The sequence below is a fragment of the Schistocerca serialis genome, chromosome 4 (genome assembly GCF_023864345.2).
Source record: "Schistocerca serialis cubense isolate TAMUIC-IGC-003099 chromosome 4, iqSchSeri2.2, whole genome shotgun sequence".
Classification (NCBI taxonomy): Eukaryota; Metazoa; Arthropoda; class Insecta; order Orthoptera; family Acrididae; genus Schistocerca; species Schistocerca serialis.
In genome coordinates, this window is record NC_064641.1 from 617296913 (window position 1) to 617316136 (window position 19224).

Here is a 19224-nt window from a genome sequence, read left to right on the forward strand (position 1 = left end):
ATTGCCTATCGTCTGTAATGGTGCCGCCGGACGCAGTGGCCGTGCGGTTCTAGGCGCTACAGTCTGGACCCGAGGGACCGCTACGGTCACAGGTTCCAATCCTGCTTCGGGCATGGATGTGTGTGATGACCTTAGGTTAGTTACGTTTAATTAGTTCTAAGTTCTAGGCGACTCATGACCTCAGCAGTCAAGTCGCATAGTGCTCAGAGCCATTTGAACCATTTTGTAATGGGGCCACACATCCTATTAGGCATCCTCTTCAAATGTCAGTAGCTCCCGTCTTTGTCATGTTCGGGCAGCTACACGCAGTCATACTATACATATTAATCCAATGCGAAACCGCTCTAGTCTCGTCGCCCGACCTTGCCAAGAACACCAGCTCATCCACGTGTGTTTCACATATAAACCTGTGGTGCCTTGTTGTCATTCCTTGTACTCAGTTTCGGTGCCCACGGAGTTATATCCCGAGAACGATGACATAAAGTATCATAGACAGCCTGCACCCTTGTCTAACCGATCATGAGATGGTGATGAGATCCAGTATGCGCCCACTGTCAAACACTTTGCAAGAGGCACCTTGGAGTAGACGTATCACTACGGTGGCAGAACTTTGTGGAAACTTCAAGTGCGTCATCACCTCTACAAAGTACGCATGGCTCACCCTGCCAAAGGCGCAATCAAAATCTACCTACAGCAGTACACTCCGGAGACGTTGTTGTCACTGTAACAATGCGGTAGTCGTTAAGTACAGTACTGCCTCTCCCAGCTGGGTTTGGATGAGCGATATCATTTGTCGCAGTACACGTTCGCAAAGCGCTGCAGGTATGCCATTGGGTGCTGGCGACTTGTTCGATGATTCCTTACTGACTGCTTCTGTTACGTCGTCCTCTGTGACCTCCCCCATTAGAATACGCTTTGGCGTCGCGTCGAGACACGCGGATGGCGTCCGTGGACATAATGCAAGGCTGACTTGTCGTTTTACACTTCGTCGTAGAGGTGAAAATATTGTTCGACAACGACGTTGTCAGTTTCTTTGGTGTCATGTGGTGACAATCCGGACGTATGACCACTTTTAATACGGCTCTACGGCTACGTTATTTTTCTCTGATAACATGGTTCGTCGATGTCGATTTTCGGCGGAGTCGTTGAAAGGCTTATGTTCGGGCCTCCACTCTCTCCAGATGGCGTCGGGTTAAGGAAAGTATTACGACCGCCTCTCGCTTTATGACGGCTCTCCCATCCTGTGAGGGTGCGTGTACAGAAAGATTGCGGAGCATCGAGAAATAAAGTTCCATCGTGTAGCACCTCCACACCGTCTTCCCCCTTCCATATGCCATCAAGGCTCGTCATAATTCAGGCATAATGCATTCCAGGCACCATTGTTACGTCGACCACCTTGTCGGGAGACTTCATACGTACACTCGGTAAGTGACTGGTTTTATGAGGTGTGCTGTATTTAATTTACAAGCACTGCGACTCCTCCACATAGTTAGCGACATAGTGAAACCGTGCATATGTATGCTATGTGATCTGAGAATTTGATAGGCCATAATTCCGCATTTAGGATGGTAGATTCGAGACAACATGTTATGTAAATTCGATCGAGATGACATACAGAGTTACTTGCAATAAATGCATAGTTCTTTCTGTCGCCATGTTCGTCTCCCATGTATCATATTAATGTCCGGTTAATGCCCTGTACTTGTTACGGCAGCTCCTGGCTTCAATTATAACTTGGCTACTGCTACTTTGTACCGATCTCGCAGGTGAAGTTGCCTCGTGGAGGCCTAAGAATTGTGCCGAAGCCTCCTCTGCTTGAAATCTGGAACGATCACGCCTTATGCCAGACCTCGACAGAGCGTAGGAACTGATAATTCGAACTTCTAGCACTGTTAGCGCCAGTCTTCGCGCTGACGGCAGGTACACCAAATCCTTGACTGCTATGGCTTCGCTTAGCAGTATGGGTGTTCCGCTGCAGCCGGCCGTGGTGGTCTAGCGGTTCTAGGCGCTCAGTCCGGAACCGCGCGACTGCTACGGTCGCAGGTTCGAATCCTGCCTCGGGCTTGGATGTGTTTGATGTCCTTAGGTTAGTTAGGTTTAAGTAGTTCTAAGTTCTAGGGGACTCATGACCACAGATGTTAAGTCCCACAGTGCTCAGAGCCATTTGAACCATTTTGTTCCGCTGCCGCTGCCTTTGTGTCGTACCCATATAGATCGGGAAAGTTGGTGACACGAAATTCCTGCCAAAGGACGATGACGGCGTCCGAAGCACTAAACACGTCTCGCAGAAACTGCCACTTCACCGGCGTTCTAATTGTATTAATGTTAAGAGAGGCGGTTCGGTATGCCTGCCGCTGCTTCTCAGTGCGTGAAGCTCACATGAATGCGTGTAATAACTTGTGTGTTGTTGCCCGGCGACCTGGTGTCCGCATGAAGATGTGCACCGTCTGCGTAGCTAACATCCGATGGCGCTGCACCCACCGTTGCAGCTGCCAAAAGTCCATCCCCTGGCGTGGTTCTCCCGCCAGGCAGATCGAGGGCAAACGTGTTGCTGCAGTGAGTGGAGGGAATACTACATGATGATCGTGAGACGTGCCTTGTTTCTTTATCACTGATTGCGGTCCAGTGGTGTCTTATTTCATCTTCAGTTACCGCCATAACGTTACTGTCTTCTCTTCGTGAGTGGCAGCAGCAGGTTGTATCGATACTAGTACTGCTATACTATCTTTGGTGTGTTGTTGTTGTTGTGGTCTTCAGTCCTGAGACTGGTTTGATGCAGCTCTCCATGCTACTCTATCCTGTGCAAGGTTCTTCATCTCCCAGTACCTAGTGCAACCTACATCCTTCTGAATCTGCTTAGTGTATTCATCTCTTGGCCTCCCTCTACGATTTTTACCCTCCACGCTGCCCTCCAGTACTAAATTGGTGATCCCTTGATGCCTCAGAACATGTCCTACCAACCGATCCCTTCTTCTGGTCAAGTTGTGCCACAAACTTCTCTTCTCCCCAATCCTATTCAATACTTCCTCATTAGTTATGTGATCTACCCATCTAATCTTCAGCATTCTTCTGTAGCACCACATTTCGAAAGCTTCTATTCTCTTCTTGTCCAAACTATTTATCGTCCATGTTTCACTTCCATACATGGCTACACTCCATACAAATACATTCAGAAAAGACTTGCTGACACTTAAATCTATACTCGATGTTAACAATTTTCTCTTCTTCAGAATCGCTTTCCTTGCCATTGCCAGTCAATATTTCATATCCTCTCTACTTCGACCATCATCAGTTATTTTGCTCCCCAAATAGCAAAACTCCTTTACTAATTTAAGTGTCTCATTTTCTAATCTAATTCCCTCAGCATCACCCGACTTAATTCTACCACATTCCATTATCATCGTTTTGCTTTTGTTGATGTTCATCTTATATCCTCCTCTCAAGACACTGTCCATTCCATTCAACTGCTCTTCCAAGTCCTTTGCTGTCTCTGACAGAATTACAATGTCATCGGCGAACGACAAAGTTTTTATTTCTTCTCCATGGATTTTAATACCTAGTCCGTATTTTTCTTTTGTTTCCTTTACTGCCTGCTCAATATACAGATTGAATAACATCGGGGAGAGGCTACAACCCTGTCTTACTCCCTTCCCAACCACTGCTTCCCTTTCATGCCCCTCGACTCTTGTAACTGCTATCTGGTTCCCGTACAAATTGTAAATAGCCTTTCGCTCCCTGTAGTTTACCCTGCCACCTTTAGAATTTGAAAGAAAGTATTCCAGTCAACATTGTCAAAAGCTTTCTCTAAGTCCACAAATGCCAGAAACGTAGGTTTGCCTTTCCTTAATCTTTCTTCTAAGATAAGTCGTAAGGTCAGTATTGCCTCACGTGTTCCAGTATTTCTACGAAATCCAAACTGATCTTCCCCGAGGTCGGCTTCAGCTAGTTTTTCCATTCGTCTGTAAGCAATTCGTGTTAGTATTTTGCAGCTGTGGCTTATTAAACTGATTGTTCGGTAATTTTCACATCTGTCAACACCTGCCTTCTTTGGGATTGGAATTACTATATTCTTCTTGAAGTCTGAGAATATTTCGCGTGTTTCATACATCTTCCTCACCAGATGGTAGAGTTTTGTCAGGACTGGCTCTCCCAAAGCAGTCAGTAGTTCTAAAGGAATGTTGTCTACTCCGGAGGCCTTGTTTCGACTCAGGTCTTTCAGTGCTCTGTCAAACTCTTCAAGCAGTATCGTATCTCCCATTTCATCATCATCTACATCCCCTTCCATTTCCATAATATTGTCAAGTACATCGGCCTTGTATAGATCCTCTATATACTCCTTCCACCTTTCTGCTTTCCCTTCTTAGCTTAGAACTGGGTTTCCATCTGAGCTCTTGATGTTCAAACAAGTGGTTCTCTTGTCTCCAAAGGTTTGTTTAATTTACCTGTAAGCAGTATCTACTTACCCCTAGTGAGATAAGCCTCTGCATCCTTACATTTGTCCTCTAGCCATCCCTGCTGAGCCATTTTGCACTTACTGAGAAATTTGTATTCCTTTTTGCCTGCTTCATTTACTGCATTTTTATATTTTCTCATTTCATCAATTAAATTCAATATTTCTTGTGTTACCCAAGGATTTCTACTAGCCCTCGTCTTTTTACCTACTTGATCCTCTGCTGCCGTCACTTCTTCATCCCTCAAAGCTACCCATTCTTCTTCTACTGTATTTCTTTCCCCCATTCCTGTCAATTGTCCCCTTATGCTCTCCCTGAAACTCTGTACACCCTCTGGTTCTTTCAGTTTATCCAGGTCCCATCTCCTTAAATTCCCACCTTTTTGCAGTTTCTTCAGTTTTAATCTACGGGTTATAATCAATACATTGTGGTCAGAGTCCACATCTGCCCCTGTAAATGTCTTACAATTTATAACCTGGTTCCTAAATCTCTGTCTTACCCTTATATAATCTATCTGATACTTTGTAGTATCTCCAGGATTCTTCCTTGTATACAACCTTCTTTCATGATTCTTAAACCAAGTGTTAGGTATGATTAAGTTGTGCTCTGTGCAAAATTCTACCAGGCGGCTTCCTCTTTCATTTCTTAGCCCCAATCCATATCCACCTACTACGTTTCCTTATCTCCCTTTTCCTACACTCGAATTCCAGTCACCCATGACTATTAAATTTTCGTCTCCCTTCACTATCTGAATAATTTCTTTTATTTCATCATACATTTCTTCAATTTCTTCGTCATTTGCACAGCTAGTTGATATATAAACTTGTACTACTGTAGTATGTGTGGGCTTCGTATCTATCTTGGCCACAAGAATGCGTTCACTATGCTGTTTGTAGTAGCTTACCTGCATTCCTATTTTCCTATTCATTATTAAACCTACTCCTGCATTACCCCTATTTGATTTTGTGTTTATAACCCTGTAGTCACCTGACCAGAAGTCTTGTTCCTCCTGCCACCGAACTTCATTAATTCCCACTATATCTAACTTTAACCTGTCGATTTCCCTTTTTAAATTTTCTAACCTACCTGCCCGATTAAGGGATCTGACATTCCACGCTCCGATCCGTAGAACGCCAGTTTTCTTTCTCCTGATAACGACATCCTCTTGAGTAGTCCCCGCCCAGAGATCCAAATGGGGGACTATTTTACCTCCGGAATATTTTACCCAAGAGGACGCCATCATTATTTAATCATACAGTAAAGCTGCATGCCCGCGTGAAAAATTACGGCCGTAGTTTCCCCTTGCTTTCAGCCGTTCGCAGCACCAGCACAGCAAGGCCGTTTTGGTTATTGTTACAAGGCCAGATCAATCAATCATCCAGACTGTTGCCCTTGCAACTACTGAAAAGGCTGCTGCCCCTCTTCAGGATCCATACTTTTGTCTGGCCTCTCAACAGATACTCCTCCGTTGTGGTTGTACCTACGGTACGGCTATCTGTATCTCTGAGGCACGCAAGCCTCCCCACCAACGGCAAGGTCCATGGTTCATGGTGTTTGCAGTCGGTCGGTTGGGACTGAGCAGTGAGAAAGTCTCCGTGGCGCGTATTGAGGCCGGAACCGCTGGAGGCGTGCACGCCTGGTTGGAGTTGTGACTTGCTTCTTGCGATGGTTACGAGGTTCGTCGCCCACCGATCCTGGACACTAAACTTGAGTGCTCACTTAACTTACTATCAAGCCTCAACTGCTATCACATCTCTTCGCTTGATACTGGTTGTCGCTTTCTGGGAGATTCCTGAGAGCAACAATGTGTGTGCATTGAAGTTGGCTAGAGTTTCAGCCGTTTTCCTGTGTAGTGTTTAACGTAATTTAATTCATTAATTCATTAATGAAGTGTACCAGTGGTATCTTCTGCCTTCTGGCCGTTGACGTTCCAGTTACATATCCTGGGCGTTGACGTAATTTTCGGCAGTGTATTTTCCTGGTCGTGTTGACGCTGTCCAGTACGGCGTGTAGTTCGACAGCTGAGGTGTGTTGGTAGTTTTGGTCGCTTATTCTGACTTGGCTGGATTGGGCACCAGTACCCAGAACGTTGTGCTATTGACATCTTGTTGTCGTTTTGCCGGTCGGGTGGAGCAGAAGTGATCTTGTTGGTTGATTCGTCTACTGGCTGTTGTTTGAGTTGCCTTCCGATTAAGAAGTTGTCGGTCTGGCTGTCTGTCTGAACTAAAAGTGCGTTAGTGTTACCTTCCCAGGCTGACCCTCGGAACCTTCTGAGTTCCGCTCTTTGTGTTTTCATAGTGATTTCCTTTTTAGTCTTAAGTACCCCGTGTGGCCTTCAGCCGAGTTTTAGCTTATTAAAATTGCAATGTTTCTTCTTTTGTCTAGGTTTTAAGCAGTAACTAATATTTTCCAGTTTGTATCTGGCCTCCAGTCGAGTTTTCCAGCATAAGTTAAAAATTTGAAATTTATTTGTCTGGGCTTGAAGCCGTGAGATTGTTTGGGTTTCATATGTGGCCTTCAGTTGAGTTTTATGTGAAGCATTTTAGGATAAATCCTTTAGCATATTTTAGTAGAAAATTAGAAGCTCTTCCCGTAAAATTGTTTTCTGCATGGTGTGTGGCCTTCAGCCGAGTTTTGATCTCTCTTAAATTAAAAATTCAAAATCCTTGACTTGCCCTTAAGTCATAAGATTGTTATTCCTTAGTATGAGGCCTTCAGCCGAGTTTTACATGAAATATTTTAAGATAAGGTCTTTAGCCTTTTCAAATTGAGAGCTCTTCTTCCGTGGCATTAAGCCGTTAAATTGTTTTGTTGATATGCGGCCTTCAGTCGAATTTTCAGCCTATTTAGATTGAACATTGAAAATCTTTATAATTTTTTTTCCTAAAGAAGTGAAACCTCCAGAAGAGCTCATGTACCTCAATTTCTTGCTTAGGCCTTTTGCCTTGGATTTTCTATGTGGCCTTCAGCCGATCTAAATTAAATCAAAGGAGGTCTTTCGTTAAAACCCTGAGAGTTTTTGATTCTTGCTTGTGTGATTGTGTGTTTTAACAAATAAAGTTTATATGTTGAGTGCAACTGACAGTATCTTATTTTCACCCCTTTCCACAAATATAACCTCATCCTCTTTGTTCTGCTAGCCCAGGATTGCAGATCACCCCTACCTCTTATGATTCGCTTCGCGTTGCTGTGAGAGAGGAAGCAGCTCTCGTTGCGTATCTGGATTCACCATGTCGTCTTTACTCCATTTGGCCTGGAGTACATAAAACAGGTGTCCTGCGTCGCCAGCTGTGGTTTGTTGTGGCGCTTCGGCGATCATGTGCGCTTTCGTGTCGCTGTCGGTCAACGGCGTCGCCGGTGCCAGGGCGGCCGGAGTGTATGTAATTGTTCTGGGGCGGCAGTCTCTGCTTTAGGTGGCTGTTGCAAACTGTCAATAAGGTAGAACTGATCAGTAATCGGGGTCGCTTCTGTTCAGAGCGTGTCAACCTACGTTAATATCAACAGCGTCTGCGTGGTTGTAGGCACAGGTTCACCTGTTGGAACTTGCACAATTCTCCGCTGCATGCGCTCAGAACAGATATGGCATTCTTTCCCCATTCTGAGCAAGTTTTGGATTGTCCATCATAGATGACTCTGGCTCTGCATCTGCTGATGAACAGTTAAAGTGGGTGGGGGGGGGGGGGGGTTATGTTGTGTCAGTTCTGTTCTGATCTGTCTCGACAAACTGAATTCAAAAGGTGCGACATGGTCGCGAATGAAACAATCAGAAAATGTAAAATAAATTTCTTTTTGTTCATGTCTATGGTGACAAACCTGTAGATCCACAGGTTACCGGTTTCGGTCAGAAATGATTACTTCACATCTGTTTGGTAAAAAAAGTGTCCTAATACTGAGTGGTAGAGCCGTAGTGGCATCTTCAAATGCTAAACTCAAGATATTTCTTTATGAAACATATCTGAAGATGGACATTTCTGAGCGAAACGGCAGTCTAAGGTCCTATAGCTTTGCGATCATAGACATGAAACAAAAGAAATTTATTCTAATATCTCGAATTATTTAGTTTTATGTAGACATCACTGTGGAAAGGTGTGTTCCACTGAGATCGCTGTAATCAAGTTTAAGATCATCTCGTTGGAACTGTACAGTTTTATAGACTTTAAGCCGCAGATATTCATTCAAACAGCAAATCTTGACGGTCGACTTTCGGTATTCATGTGCTATCCTGTATCGGTTGACTCAAAACTTGCTAATACACTGAATAGGTAAACAACCTTCGTCGCAAGGACGTAAGCAGACTTCTATGCCACACCAGTGCCGAAGGCAATTGCCTCGGCCATCCGAGGGCGCTTCACATACAACAAAAATTTTCAAATGATACAGTGTCCTCTGTACATTATTCCCTATATGCTGGCAGCTACTCAGCTGAGACCCACAAATATGTACATATTTAAATATATGGTGTCTTTTCGTTTGGACGTGTCCTCATAGTACATTTGAAAGATTCAGTATTTGGGTAGAAAGTTACCGTATTCCATAGAGATCTGAAACTCTACAGCACATATCTTGCTGGATGTTACGGTCAAGTAAACAGTCTTAAAGAGTCGGAAATTTCATATCAATGAACTCTGCACTAGAAGAGCAAGACTCCCAAGTGACAGTAGAAGTTACTCTCATTTGCCGGACTAAGACGTTTCCAATCTTTACTGATAGTAGGAACTATGTAAATAAGGAGGACTAGAAAGATATTAATCCACTGGTTTCATGTACTGTATCATTTGAGGTAACTCATTCATTCCATGTAACGCTTTGACTGTCCCATATGGCTACAATCTACCACCGTGCGAAGTAAGGAAACTTCTGCTTCGTTCTCTAAAGAGATACGGCAGCGCCTTTCTACATTATCGCTCGGGAGAAGAGTTAAGGTTCCCGAATTCAATTTCAGACTATCGAAAGTCTCTCTCTATAATAAAATTCGCGGGCTCTTGAATCAAGCTGTGAAATGACTCACACGCTCGTCCTCGGCGAAAGAACTACCCCATAGCAGAGAGAGGGAGAGTAAGAGCGAGAAAATTTGAATGAAGTTACGTTGTGACGGTGTTAACTTTAGTAGGAAGCCTTTTTCTTGGTTGATTGGAATTATCCAACTCGATGGAAACGATGCAACTGTCTATATACAGGGTGATTCCATGGCGATGTTACAGACTTTCGAGAACGATGTGGTTGGTTAATGTATCAGTATGAGATATGGGGCTCTGGTCCGGAAACGACCGAGTCGAAATTTATAAACGAAAATCGTTCTGATCCCTCTGACAGTGGAATACATGTGCCAGTAGTTATGTTCCTAAGACTGAGGGGAAGCATGTTTCAGAGGTTGTAATATTGACCAAAACAAGAAATTAATTTCTAGTAAAAAATGAGATCTAACATGCGTACCTTAAAAGCTATGAGCAACTGCTCATCTTCGACATTGTGGAACACATCTATTCTACTGGGAGTTCATTGGTTTCCACATTTTTTGAGGTAGTTTGTGCGTGCATCCAGCAATGTAGTCTTACACTGTATTCCTGTTAGTGGCAAATCACAGCTGTTGCTTTCAGAAGTGTCGTTTAAAGGTGAACAGAATGTTGTTGACTGGGTCACGTTCGCCCAGCGATAATACTACAACAGCTAGAGGGCTGCTTTGAGTTCACGCAGAGAGGATCCTGATATTGTATCTTAACCACGGACGTGATCAATCCCACGGTTGTGTTAGAGAAGGAAGATTATACTGACAACCACAGGATGAAATCCAACCCAACGATAAGAATTGAAAGGAAGACTAACAACATCCTGAAAGAAAGTTCGTTGTCCCATAAAACTATGAAGATTCTAACTCTTATTGTGCCTAGATCATATTACCTTCCAAAGATTCACAACGAACAGGTTCCTCTTAGACCTATTTCCAGTAATATCGGTGCTCCAACATATCGTGTAGCAAAACTTCTTATTCCTATGCTAAGTCCAGTGGTAGATCGTTGAGTACATCTTACGTCGATTAGAGAGACTGAGTTGAAAAGACAGATAATTCATTAGTTTTAATACGATCTCTTTCTTCATTCGCGTCTCATTGTCTGACACTTCTGATTAATTGATGTTGGGAGAACATCCGCAACTGAGCATTATAGCAGAGGTTGAAAATACCGCTTCAGTTGTAAATTTCTTTATTTTCACACGACCGGTTTCGGACTGTTATAAGCCCATCTTCATTTATCGTAGCTGTGCTGTGGTCCGCGAGCGCGGCGTGTATCGGCAGCTGTGTGTTGCCTATGAGGGACTCAAATCACGTTTCTCCAGAATGATTGTGGATAAAGGCACATCAGGCTATAGACTAGCCGTGAATCGGGTAAGTGATGAAACTAACGAGATAGCACCTAAACATACAACCTTTGTACATTAGAAAGATTGCATTTCCCACAGTATTAAACGTATTCTGCCGAAACACAGAGTGTAGTGTGTGTCTAGAACACCACCTCATGTTACTGCCCTTTTAGGTTGTGTAAAATATCATCTTGGATTGCATAAGGCAAAGCAAGTGATGTTATAAAAAATTACGGAGATTTTTTCTTAAATTCTGCTTGGAATCCTGGTCTCTCTCTGGTCAAACAAAGAGGGCCAGAGTTAACGATAGCCAGAGTTAACGATACTCAGCAGTTAGTAATTAATATTTGCTATCGATAACTTGTTTACGGTGTATGTGTCTTGACTTCCTGCATATGCTATATGGAGGCATTCGGCCGGCGCAGCCCCGCATACTGACGGTTTAAATATTTACATACGGCGATTTCTCGTTTCATTCGTGGGTTAAAAATGACGGGGTGTACACCTGATTAAATATCATTGGTTGCCGATGGTGTCACCTGACTGAATTCTGTTGTTTGGTCATTGTACGTGCAGTCTGAAACTCAAGTGTCAGAATATTACAGGATACTTTAGGTACGTTTGATTATGAAAATATGCCGGAACTAAGAGACCTGCACAAATATTATTACTCTATTTCCCCTTGTTCTCCCACGTATCACATACCCTTGAACTGTATTAAATAGCTGCTTCATCAGTCATTCATTTCGGCTATTAATAATACCTTGGTCATTTTCATAGGGCGCAACCACTGTAATTTCTAGAATCACCATTGGAAACAGAGAACGGCGGTGTTAATTTAAGCAGATCTTGTTTCTTTGTATTCAATGAATTTTGCCCATTCTGTAGTGAGTACATGTAGTGAGTGACAAAATCGGAACAGTAGTCAGGACAGATATATTCATGCTGTTAAATTATTATCTTGTCTGGTTTATATGCTTTAAAGTTCCACTAGGAGATTTTAAATATCCATATGAGACATTTGGAGACAATGTGATACACGACATCGCACTTACGCACCTTCTTAATAAGTAGTAATTTGCGGTGAATCTGCTAACACCTTTTCTCATCTACGCAAGCTTAATTCTGCTTCTAATATTTTTGTATGTTTAGATAACACTTCAAAAGGATTTGATATTGGCAATATTCTTGGGTTCATTTCTGAGAACTGAATGAGTATCTGACTTCTTTAATATTTCTCTATACATTTGGGTTTGATATATCATTGTTGATCAATTAACTTGGAAACACAATTTGCTTCTGACTGATTAAAACACTTAGAGTTGTTATAAGTCATAAATGAAGCGGTGTGACATCCATTTCCAATATAACATAAATAAGCTGTAATTATCGGTCGTATAGTTGTCCAACAGATCTTGATTTAAAGTTCTTCTCGATTGTGAGAAAGATGTAAGTAGTAAGGATTACGCGGGGAACTTACAATTGAATGTCAAATTATTGCGTTATTTTCGTTTATGACGTCAGAGGTTGGGGATGTGGGCCATAACAAGCATCATTCGTCTATTGGTGTAAGGAATGGGAAAGCCTCAGGGAAAGATATCTGGCGAAAATTTTTCCATGGCAAGTATATTCGTACTTTTCTATACCATGCTCTTTGTATATCACATAATCATCTGCGTAACACAAGTGTCTTTTTCAGGGCTTGACATGAAGTTTGCAAACACGGTAACTTTGACGTCATCCCCGAGTGCAACGAAAGCATTAACGGTATTTATTGGAGCAGATGTTTGAGGGACTTCTTAATGAGAGCCCTCAAAAATGAAGTAAGCGCTGGGATGGCCCTTAGTAATACTTTTGAATGCCATTGGAAAGTGATTCTTCATCAGTAGTTGAATAGTAATTCTGAGCCACGGAAATTTCAGTTACGTACCAAAATTGCAAGCCACCTTGAAATGTAGACAGCCTAGCGATCTCAGGCACGTGTAGTATCATACGAGGGTCTTTCAATAAGTAATACCCTATATTTTTTCTCAGAACGTATTTATTGTCAAGAGTCAGAATTTGGTGATAATATACATCAGCATGTCTTGTCCATGTCCTATTTTTCTACGTAGTTTCTGACACGTTCTATGGCCGTACGCCAACTTTGTGGAAGAACATGTATTCCCTGCTGGTAAAAGCTCTTGTCCTGTAGACGTAGACATGATTTTACTGCATGGCTGAGCCGGCCGGGGTGGCCGAGCGGTTCTAGGCGCTACAGTTTGGAAACTCGCGAGCGCTCCGGTCGCAGGTTTGAATCCTGCCTCGGGCATGGATGTGTGTGATATCCTTAGGTTTAAGTAGTTCTAAGTTCTAGGGGACTGATGACCTCAGAAGTTAAGTCCCGTAGTGCCCAGAGCCATTTGAACTGCATGGGTGAGACATTCTCGTCATCTTCATAGTATGTTCCCCGTAGAGTGTCTTTAATAGATTTAAGAGAATAATGACATCCGCACACTTCAGCATGTCTGGAGAAGTGGTTGTGACAGGACGTCCCGAGCGTGGCTGATCATGGAGCTCTACTTCTGCTTTTCCTGAGGCAGTTACTTTCTGTACCCATTACCCAACTGTACTCCCATCATCTTCAGCATACGTTGCACGCAAACGTTTATGAATGTTCACCGCGGTTTCTGTACTGCACACAAGAATTCAATAACAGCACGCTGCTTGTACGTGAGTCGTATGTAGACGCCATTTTGACGCTGAACTACGGTTCTGCCCTCTGCCAGAAACTTCACCGGTGCACAGAACAAATATCAAATGTGAAACACCAACAAGGACGTTTGTCAATGTATATTAATGGCTTTAAAAAAATGCGGAGCATTACTTATTGAACGACCCTTATATATTTTGGAGTCGTTCTATCTACCTTCATAACACGCCTAGTTCGGTGATTTCCTTAGATCTTCCTTTTGTAAATCTTCGTCTGCTGTAACCTCTAAAGAGTATTGTTTGTCAGCATTTGATTCCAAATCAGAATTAGCCGAATGTTTGCCAGATTAAACTGACTTCTTACAACTACATCCGGAGCTTCTCGGTATTTTCATTTATATAATGTCTACTGAAGGAGTAAGATTCTGAAAATATATATTGACCTGGATAGTACTGACAGTATGAGCATCAATTCAGTACTCACAAAAAAAGCCATTCATTAACAATGAAGCTCCAACAACCATAATTTGCAACATCTAGAGGTACAAAGCTAAAGTAATAAAATAGACAAAAATTTCCAGTCGAAGCAACGTAAAGATATTTCTCGTGAGGCGACCATATCCGAAATGAGGAGACAGTGTGAACTTGGCTGCTGTATAGTGAGTGCATGCAATCTGAAGGACGGAACAGACAAGATAAATCCGATGTCGGATACTAATGAAATACTGTTAATGAAAACGTGTGCTGGAGTTAAGCCTGAAGAATCAATAACCAAGAAAATATTCGACATCTGGACACAATAAAATGTACTGATGCGAAATATACTGTTAATGATTCTGAAACCTGGGATTCCTGTAGCGCACTGCTCCAACTTGCGGATAGCTGATAATATTTTAGGAGCTTGTGGACGGGTAAGGGTTTGGTGACGGAGACAGCTGATACAGTAGCCGCCGCGAATTCCAAACGACTGAGAGTGGATACGCGTGGCGTCAGAGATTCCTCATCAGTCGGAAACAGGAGGCGACTCCAAAGGCGGGCTCCATGGCCGGATTAAGCAGCCTTCCGGGCGAATAATGCAATTAGAGAGAACTTAATCCTGTTTCGAGTTTATAGACAACGTGGCGGGCGGATGCGGATAGCGTTGCCAGCAAACGCTTCGGCTCCGCCGATGCTTCCTTCTGGCGCTACATAACCCTCCTCCCAACCCCTCACTAACCCCACACCAACCCCCGCACACCAGAATTTCCGTCCTCTGCGCAGCCCCGCTGTGGCGCGGCGAACCTATTCGGCTTTCTCGGAATTCCCCAGGCATTCCTGCCAGTAGATGTTTCGCGCTAAGTACTCTTCTCAGAGAGAAATCGAGAGCTTCCCAAAAAGTCGTGAATACAGACTCAGGAAACTGACTAAACTGAACACGATGACGCTTTACTACTTGCGTTACATTTATACTGAAGAAAATCGCTGGATATTGATGTGGGTCATTAACAACGTCAAAAAAAAAAAAAAAAAAAAATGGAAATTGGTGGTACGGTCTTATGAGACGAAACAGGTGAGGTCATCGATCCCTAAGCTTACGCAGTTTGTCATGTAACTTAAACTAACTTACACTAAGGACAACACACACGCCCATACCCGATGGGGGGGAGCCTCGCGGACCGTGACAAGGCTCCGCAGACCGCGCGGCTACCCCGCGTGGCAACATCGTCGAAAAGTAGTTTCAAGTCATAGTGCTCTGCTGCCTTAAAATGCCCGAACAATTCTTTGCGATGCAGTTAACGGCAAAGACTGCTTAAGTTGAGTACTGCCGTACTGTGTTAAAAAATCAGTATAAAAAATCTCTCTGAGTGTTAGAGTCAGTAACGGTGAGCGGGAAAGAAAGAAATAAGTAACATACATTAAACGTTTATATAATTCCAGATTTCGTATGACGATATATGGTAGGTTAGCTTTTTTTTCACTTTTAACTGTGATGTTTGTCCACATACCGGTTTACATTTCCACATTCCGAGCATTTTCGATATATTAGTTCTCCTATGGTTGGAACTCTTTCTAATTCTTGAATCGAATGACCGTGATCATCATCTCAGTGCCGAACAGAACGATCACATTGCTGAGAAGACAAGTTGTTGGGGGCAAATAAAAAATTGTGATTTTCAAGTCGACCTTTCTGTTTTTATTAAACTACTGTAGCCACACCGATGGAAATAAGTGGCTGGCTCCGAGCACTATGGGACTCAACTGCTGTGGTCATCAGTCCCCTAGAACTTAGAACTACTTAAACCTAACTAACCTAAGGACATCACACACATCCATGCCCGAGGCAGGATTCGAACCTGCGACCGTAGCAGTTGCACGGTTACGGACTACGCGCCTAGAACCGCGAGACCACCGCGGCCGGCTGGAAATAAGTGATGCTTGCTAGAAGAGGAATAGTGTACTGTTGACTGACACACCGTTTCCTCTTACAGGGACATGCTCCAATAGTATGTGGAGTGTCTGAAATTCCACATTCGATTAAACATATTTTAACTATATATTTTTCACATGCTAACAAAAGGGCAACCTACAGATTGGCTGGAGACATTTCCACCATCTTAACTGATCATGTCAGTAGTGTAACGCGAACATCATAATTCTGTTTAGTAGCGCGCCTCCTACCAATTTGTTGGAAATAAGGTGTCAATGAACTATGAGTTGATACTTTTTGTGTTTTGTTCAATTATTCAGGCGTAACATGCTGTTAGGGGATTTGTGTTCCCCTGCATCGCTTTCCGTCATAAGTGAGACTCAGTACACATTTATTCAGCTGTGGAGACGGCAGTTTATCTCCTTTTTATAGGAAAAACAAGTAAACTCTTAAGAATTTGAGCTCATTTTACACAAAAAAATTACATGAACCGTAATTATTAGCTCTGAGTGCCTAGGCTCATTAGTGAATAAGAACCCGCTGTGAAACTGGACATTTTAAATCTCATTATCATAAGGATGGTTTTCAAAACGAAAGGTGTATTGAAATTCACTGATGAACCGATTTTATCAGCGACAAGCTACAGATCTGCGTCGACGTAGCCGTTATGAAGAGAAGTGCTAGTGCGAGCTCCAGTGGACTCGTCACAACAGTTTCGCCTGGGAGAACATACTTTGGTTTGGTCAAACGACTAGAAATGTATGTTGATATCTAGTAAGGGCTCCGACAACCATGCTGTTGAGCGCTCTAAATCAAACATCGTCATCACGAAATATAATTGTTCTGTAATGATTTTTGAATAAAAATTGGTTCAAATGGCTCTGAGCACTATGGGACTTAACTTCTGAGATCATCAGTCTCCTAGAACATAGAACTACTTAAACCCAACTAACCTAAGGACACCACGCACACCCATGCCCGAGGCAGGATTCGAACCTGCGACCGTAGCGGTCGCGCGGTTCCAAACTGACGCGCCTAGAACCGCTCGGCCACTCGGGCCGGTGATTTTTTAATAGTCTACTTGACATTCTAAATAGAAAGTGTTATTCACTGTCCTAAACGTTGCGTCCTACAAAATACTTCGTGTAACAACTTTCCAATTACGCCTTTTAGCAACGCCATTATGGTGGGCGCAATGACGGTCAGATGATGAGATGTCTCAGTTACACAGCTTTTTCTACTAAGAACATCACAAAGAAATTTTTCAGAAGTAGAGAAGAATACGAATAATAAGTCAAAAATGACTTCTAATCCAGCATGTATTTATGTAAATTAGAAAAATTCTCTAACATTATTTCATGTTTTCGCATCCGGTAGCATTCGTGCAGTCTTTTATCACCAGTATCCTTTTATAACGTTTAACGTATAACGTTTTCGACCCCTACCTTCATACGCTGTCCGAGAATACGTGTGAGCTCAGAGTTCGCTTGATTTCCCTTTGTAATATTTGCGCGAGATGTTCTGAGAGGGGTTAAAACGTTAATAATTTCTGAAAGCTTGTTAAGACCAGCAGCAGTCCGTATCTAATTTTACTGAAAATAATCAGTACTGACCGGAAAGGAAGTTATATTCCATTCTGGTGACTCGTTTTAGTCTTGGTAGACCATCATTAGACCAGAGGGTGATACCACTGGTGACGCTGGTCAGCAGTCGTGTCACGCACTATTCCGAAGGTGATGTACTGAGATTGAAACCGGTCATCTCTAATGAAACACAATTTCATTTGTGATAATGACTGAATGTCTTCATTAAAATTAAAAGTTTTCCTGACACATTCCTTCGAACATTCTAACTACGAGTAAATCTTTCCGTGGTAACAAGTCCGTGTTGTAACGTCTGCATCTGGAGAGCTCGTCAATAAAGCTACCGCACTTACTAAACGGTCCAGTCACGAAACTCGCTGCTGCTCTTCGGATTTCCTCCACTTCCTGTTTTAATTATTCCTCGCCAGTGTACCAGACTGATGAGAAGTATTGGAGGATTAGCCAAACGAATGTCTTGTTAACCTCTTTAATCTTGGATGAATTATTCAGAGGTTTCTGACATTTGATTTCCGTACAAGTACTTCATGTCGTCATTCCGGGTCGCTCCGGACGGATGCTCTCTGGTAGAATCGGAAAGTTGTGTCTGATTTCAGTGATGAATCGCCGGTAGTCTAATGAAATATGAATGTGTCTTTCCGCAGTTTTGTCGCCATATGTCACATTTATTTATATTGAGAGTCAGCTGACACCTCTGCACCAAACATCAGTTCTCTGCGTGTCTTCTTGCATCGTGCTACAGGTTTATATGCTACATGAATGTTAGCGGGTGTGTAGGATCATTAACTGCACGTATAAATCCAGATTTTTGTAACAACGAGTTTGTATTAATTAGATGAGAAGTTTGAGTCCATTATCATCCAACAAATACGTACGAGGCGGATCTTATCGAACTCTGCAGTCTCTAGGTACGAACCGTATAATAACGTGTTTCCCAATATAGCTGTGATTGGGCATGGGGTGCTATTTTTATTGTCACATTCACCCCGATTAGTCTAAACACTGTAGGTTAGTGTGATTCGTCTCACTAGGCAAATCTGTCCCGTATAAATTGATTATTTCTGTGTAAGTTATCTGATCTACATCCACTCGAACCTGCTTGCTACAGTTAAGTACTGGTCTTTCAGTAGAATTTGTAAAATACTTCTCCACACTCCCTCAAGACACATAAAATCTCCATTAACAATTACCTATTGAAACAGAAACTCAAAACTGCGTTACAGTTTATAGAATAAAACAAAATAAAGGCTCTGAGCACTATGGAACTTAACTGCTGAGGTCATCAGTCCCCTAGAACTTAGAAATACTTAAACCTAACTAACCTAGGGGCGTCACACACATCCATGCTAGAGGCAGGATTCAAACCTGCGACCTTAGCGGTCGCGTGGTTCCAGACTGTAGCGCCTAGAACCGCTCGGCCACTCCGCCGGCCAGAATACAACATTTTGAACACAATAACATAAAAAAGCAGACGTCGCACCAGAAACCAGCGCTATTACCATAGAAAGTGTAGAAAAGTTATGGTACGTAACATTCCTGTGTTAAGTATGGATGTGTATGTCATCGCTCATGAGGTAGACAGTAGGATTGAGCTCCGGCGGATCGATGTGGTAGCCCCACTCAGTGTCAGGCGAACAAAATTTGCCTTCTAACTGGAGCGACAGTAACTTTAAAAACAAACATTTTAATATTGTATTCACGACTGACATACATGACG

The 19224-nt window shown here is 42.8% G+C and overlaps 1 non-coding gene across 1 annotated transcript; it reads right to left on the reverse strand.

Moving 5' to 3' along the window:
• Positions 1–16881: 16881 nt before the first annotated feature.
• Positions 16882–16965, reverse strand: Trnap-ugg (transfer RNA proline (anticodon UGG)). Its single transcript has one exon. It is a non-coding gene; the product is annotated as a tRNA-Pro (tRNA).
• Positions 16966–19224: the final 2259 nt, after the last annotated feature.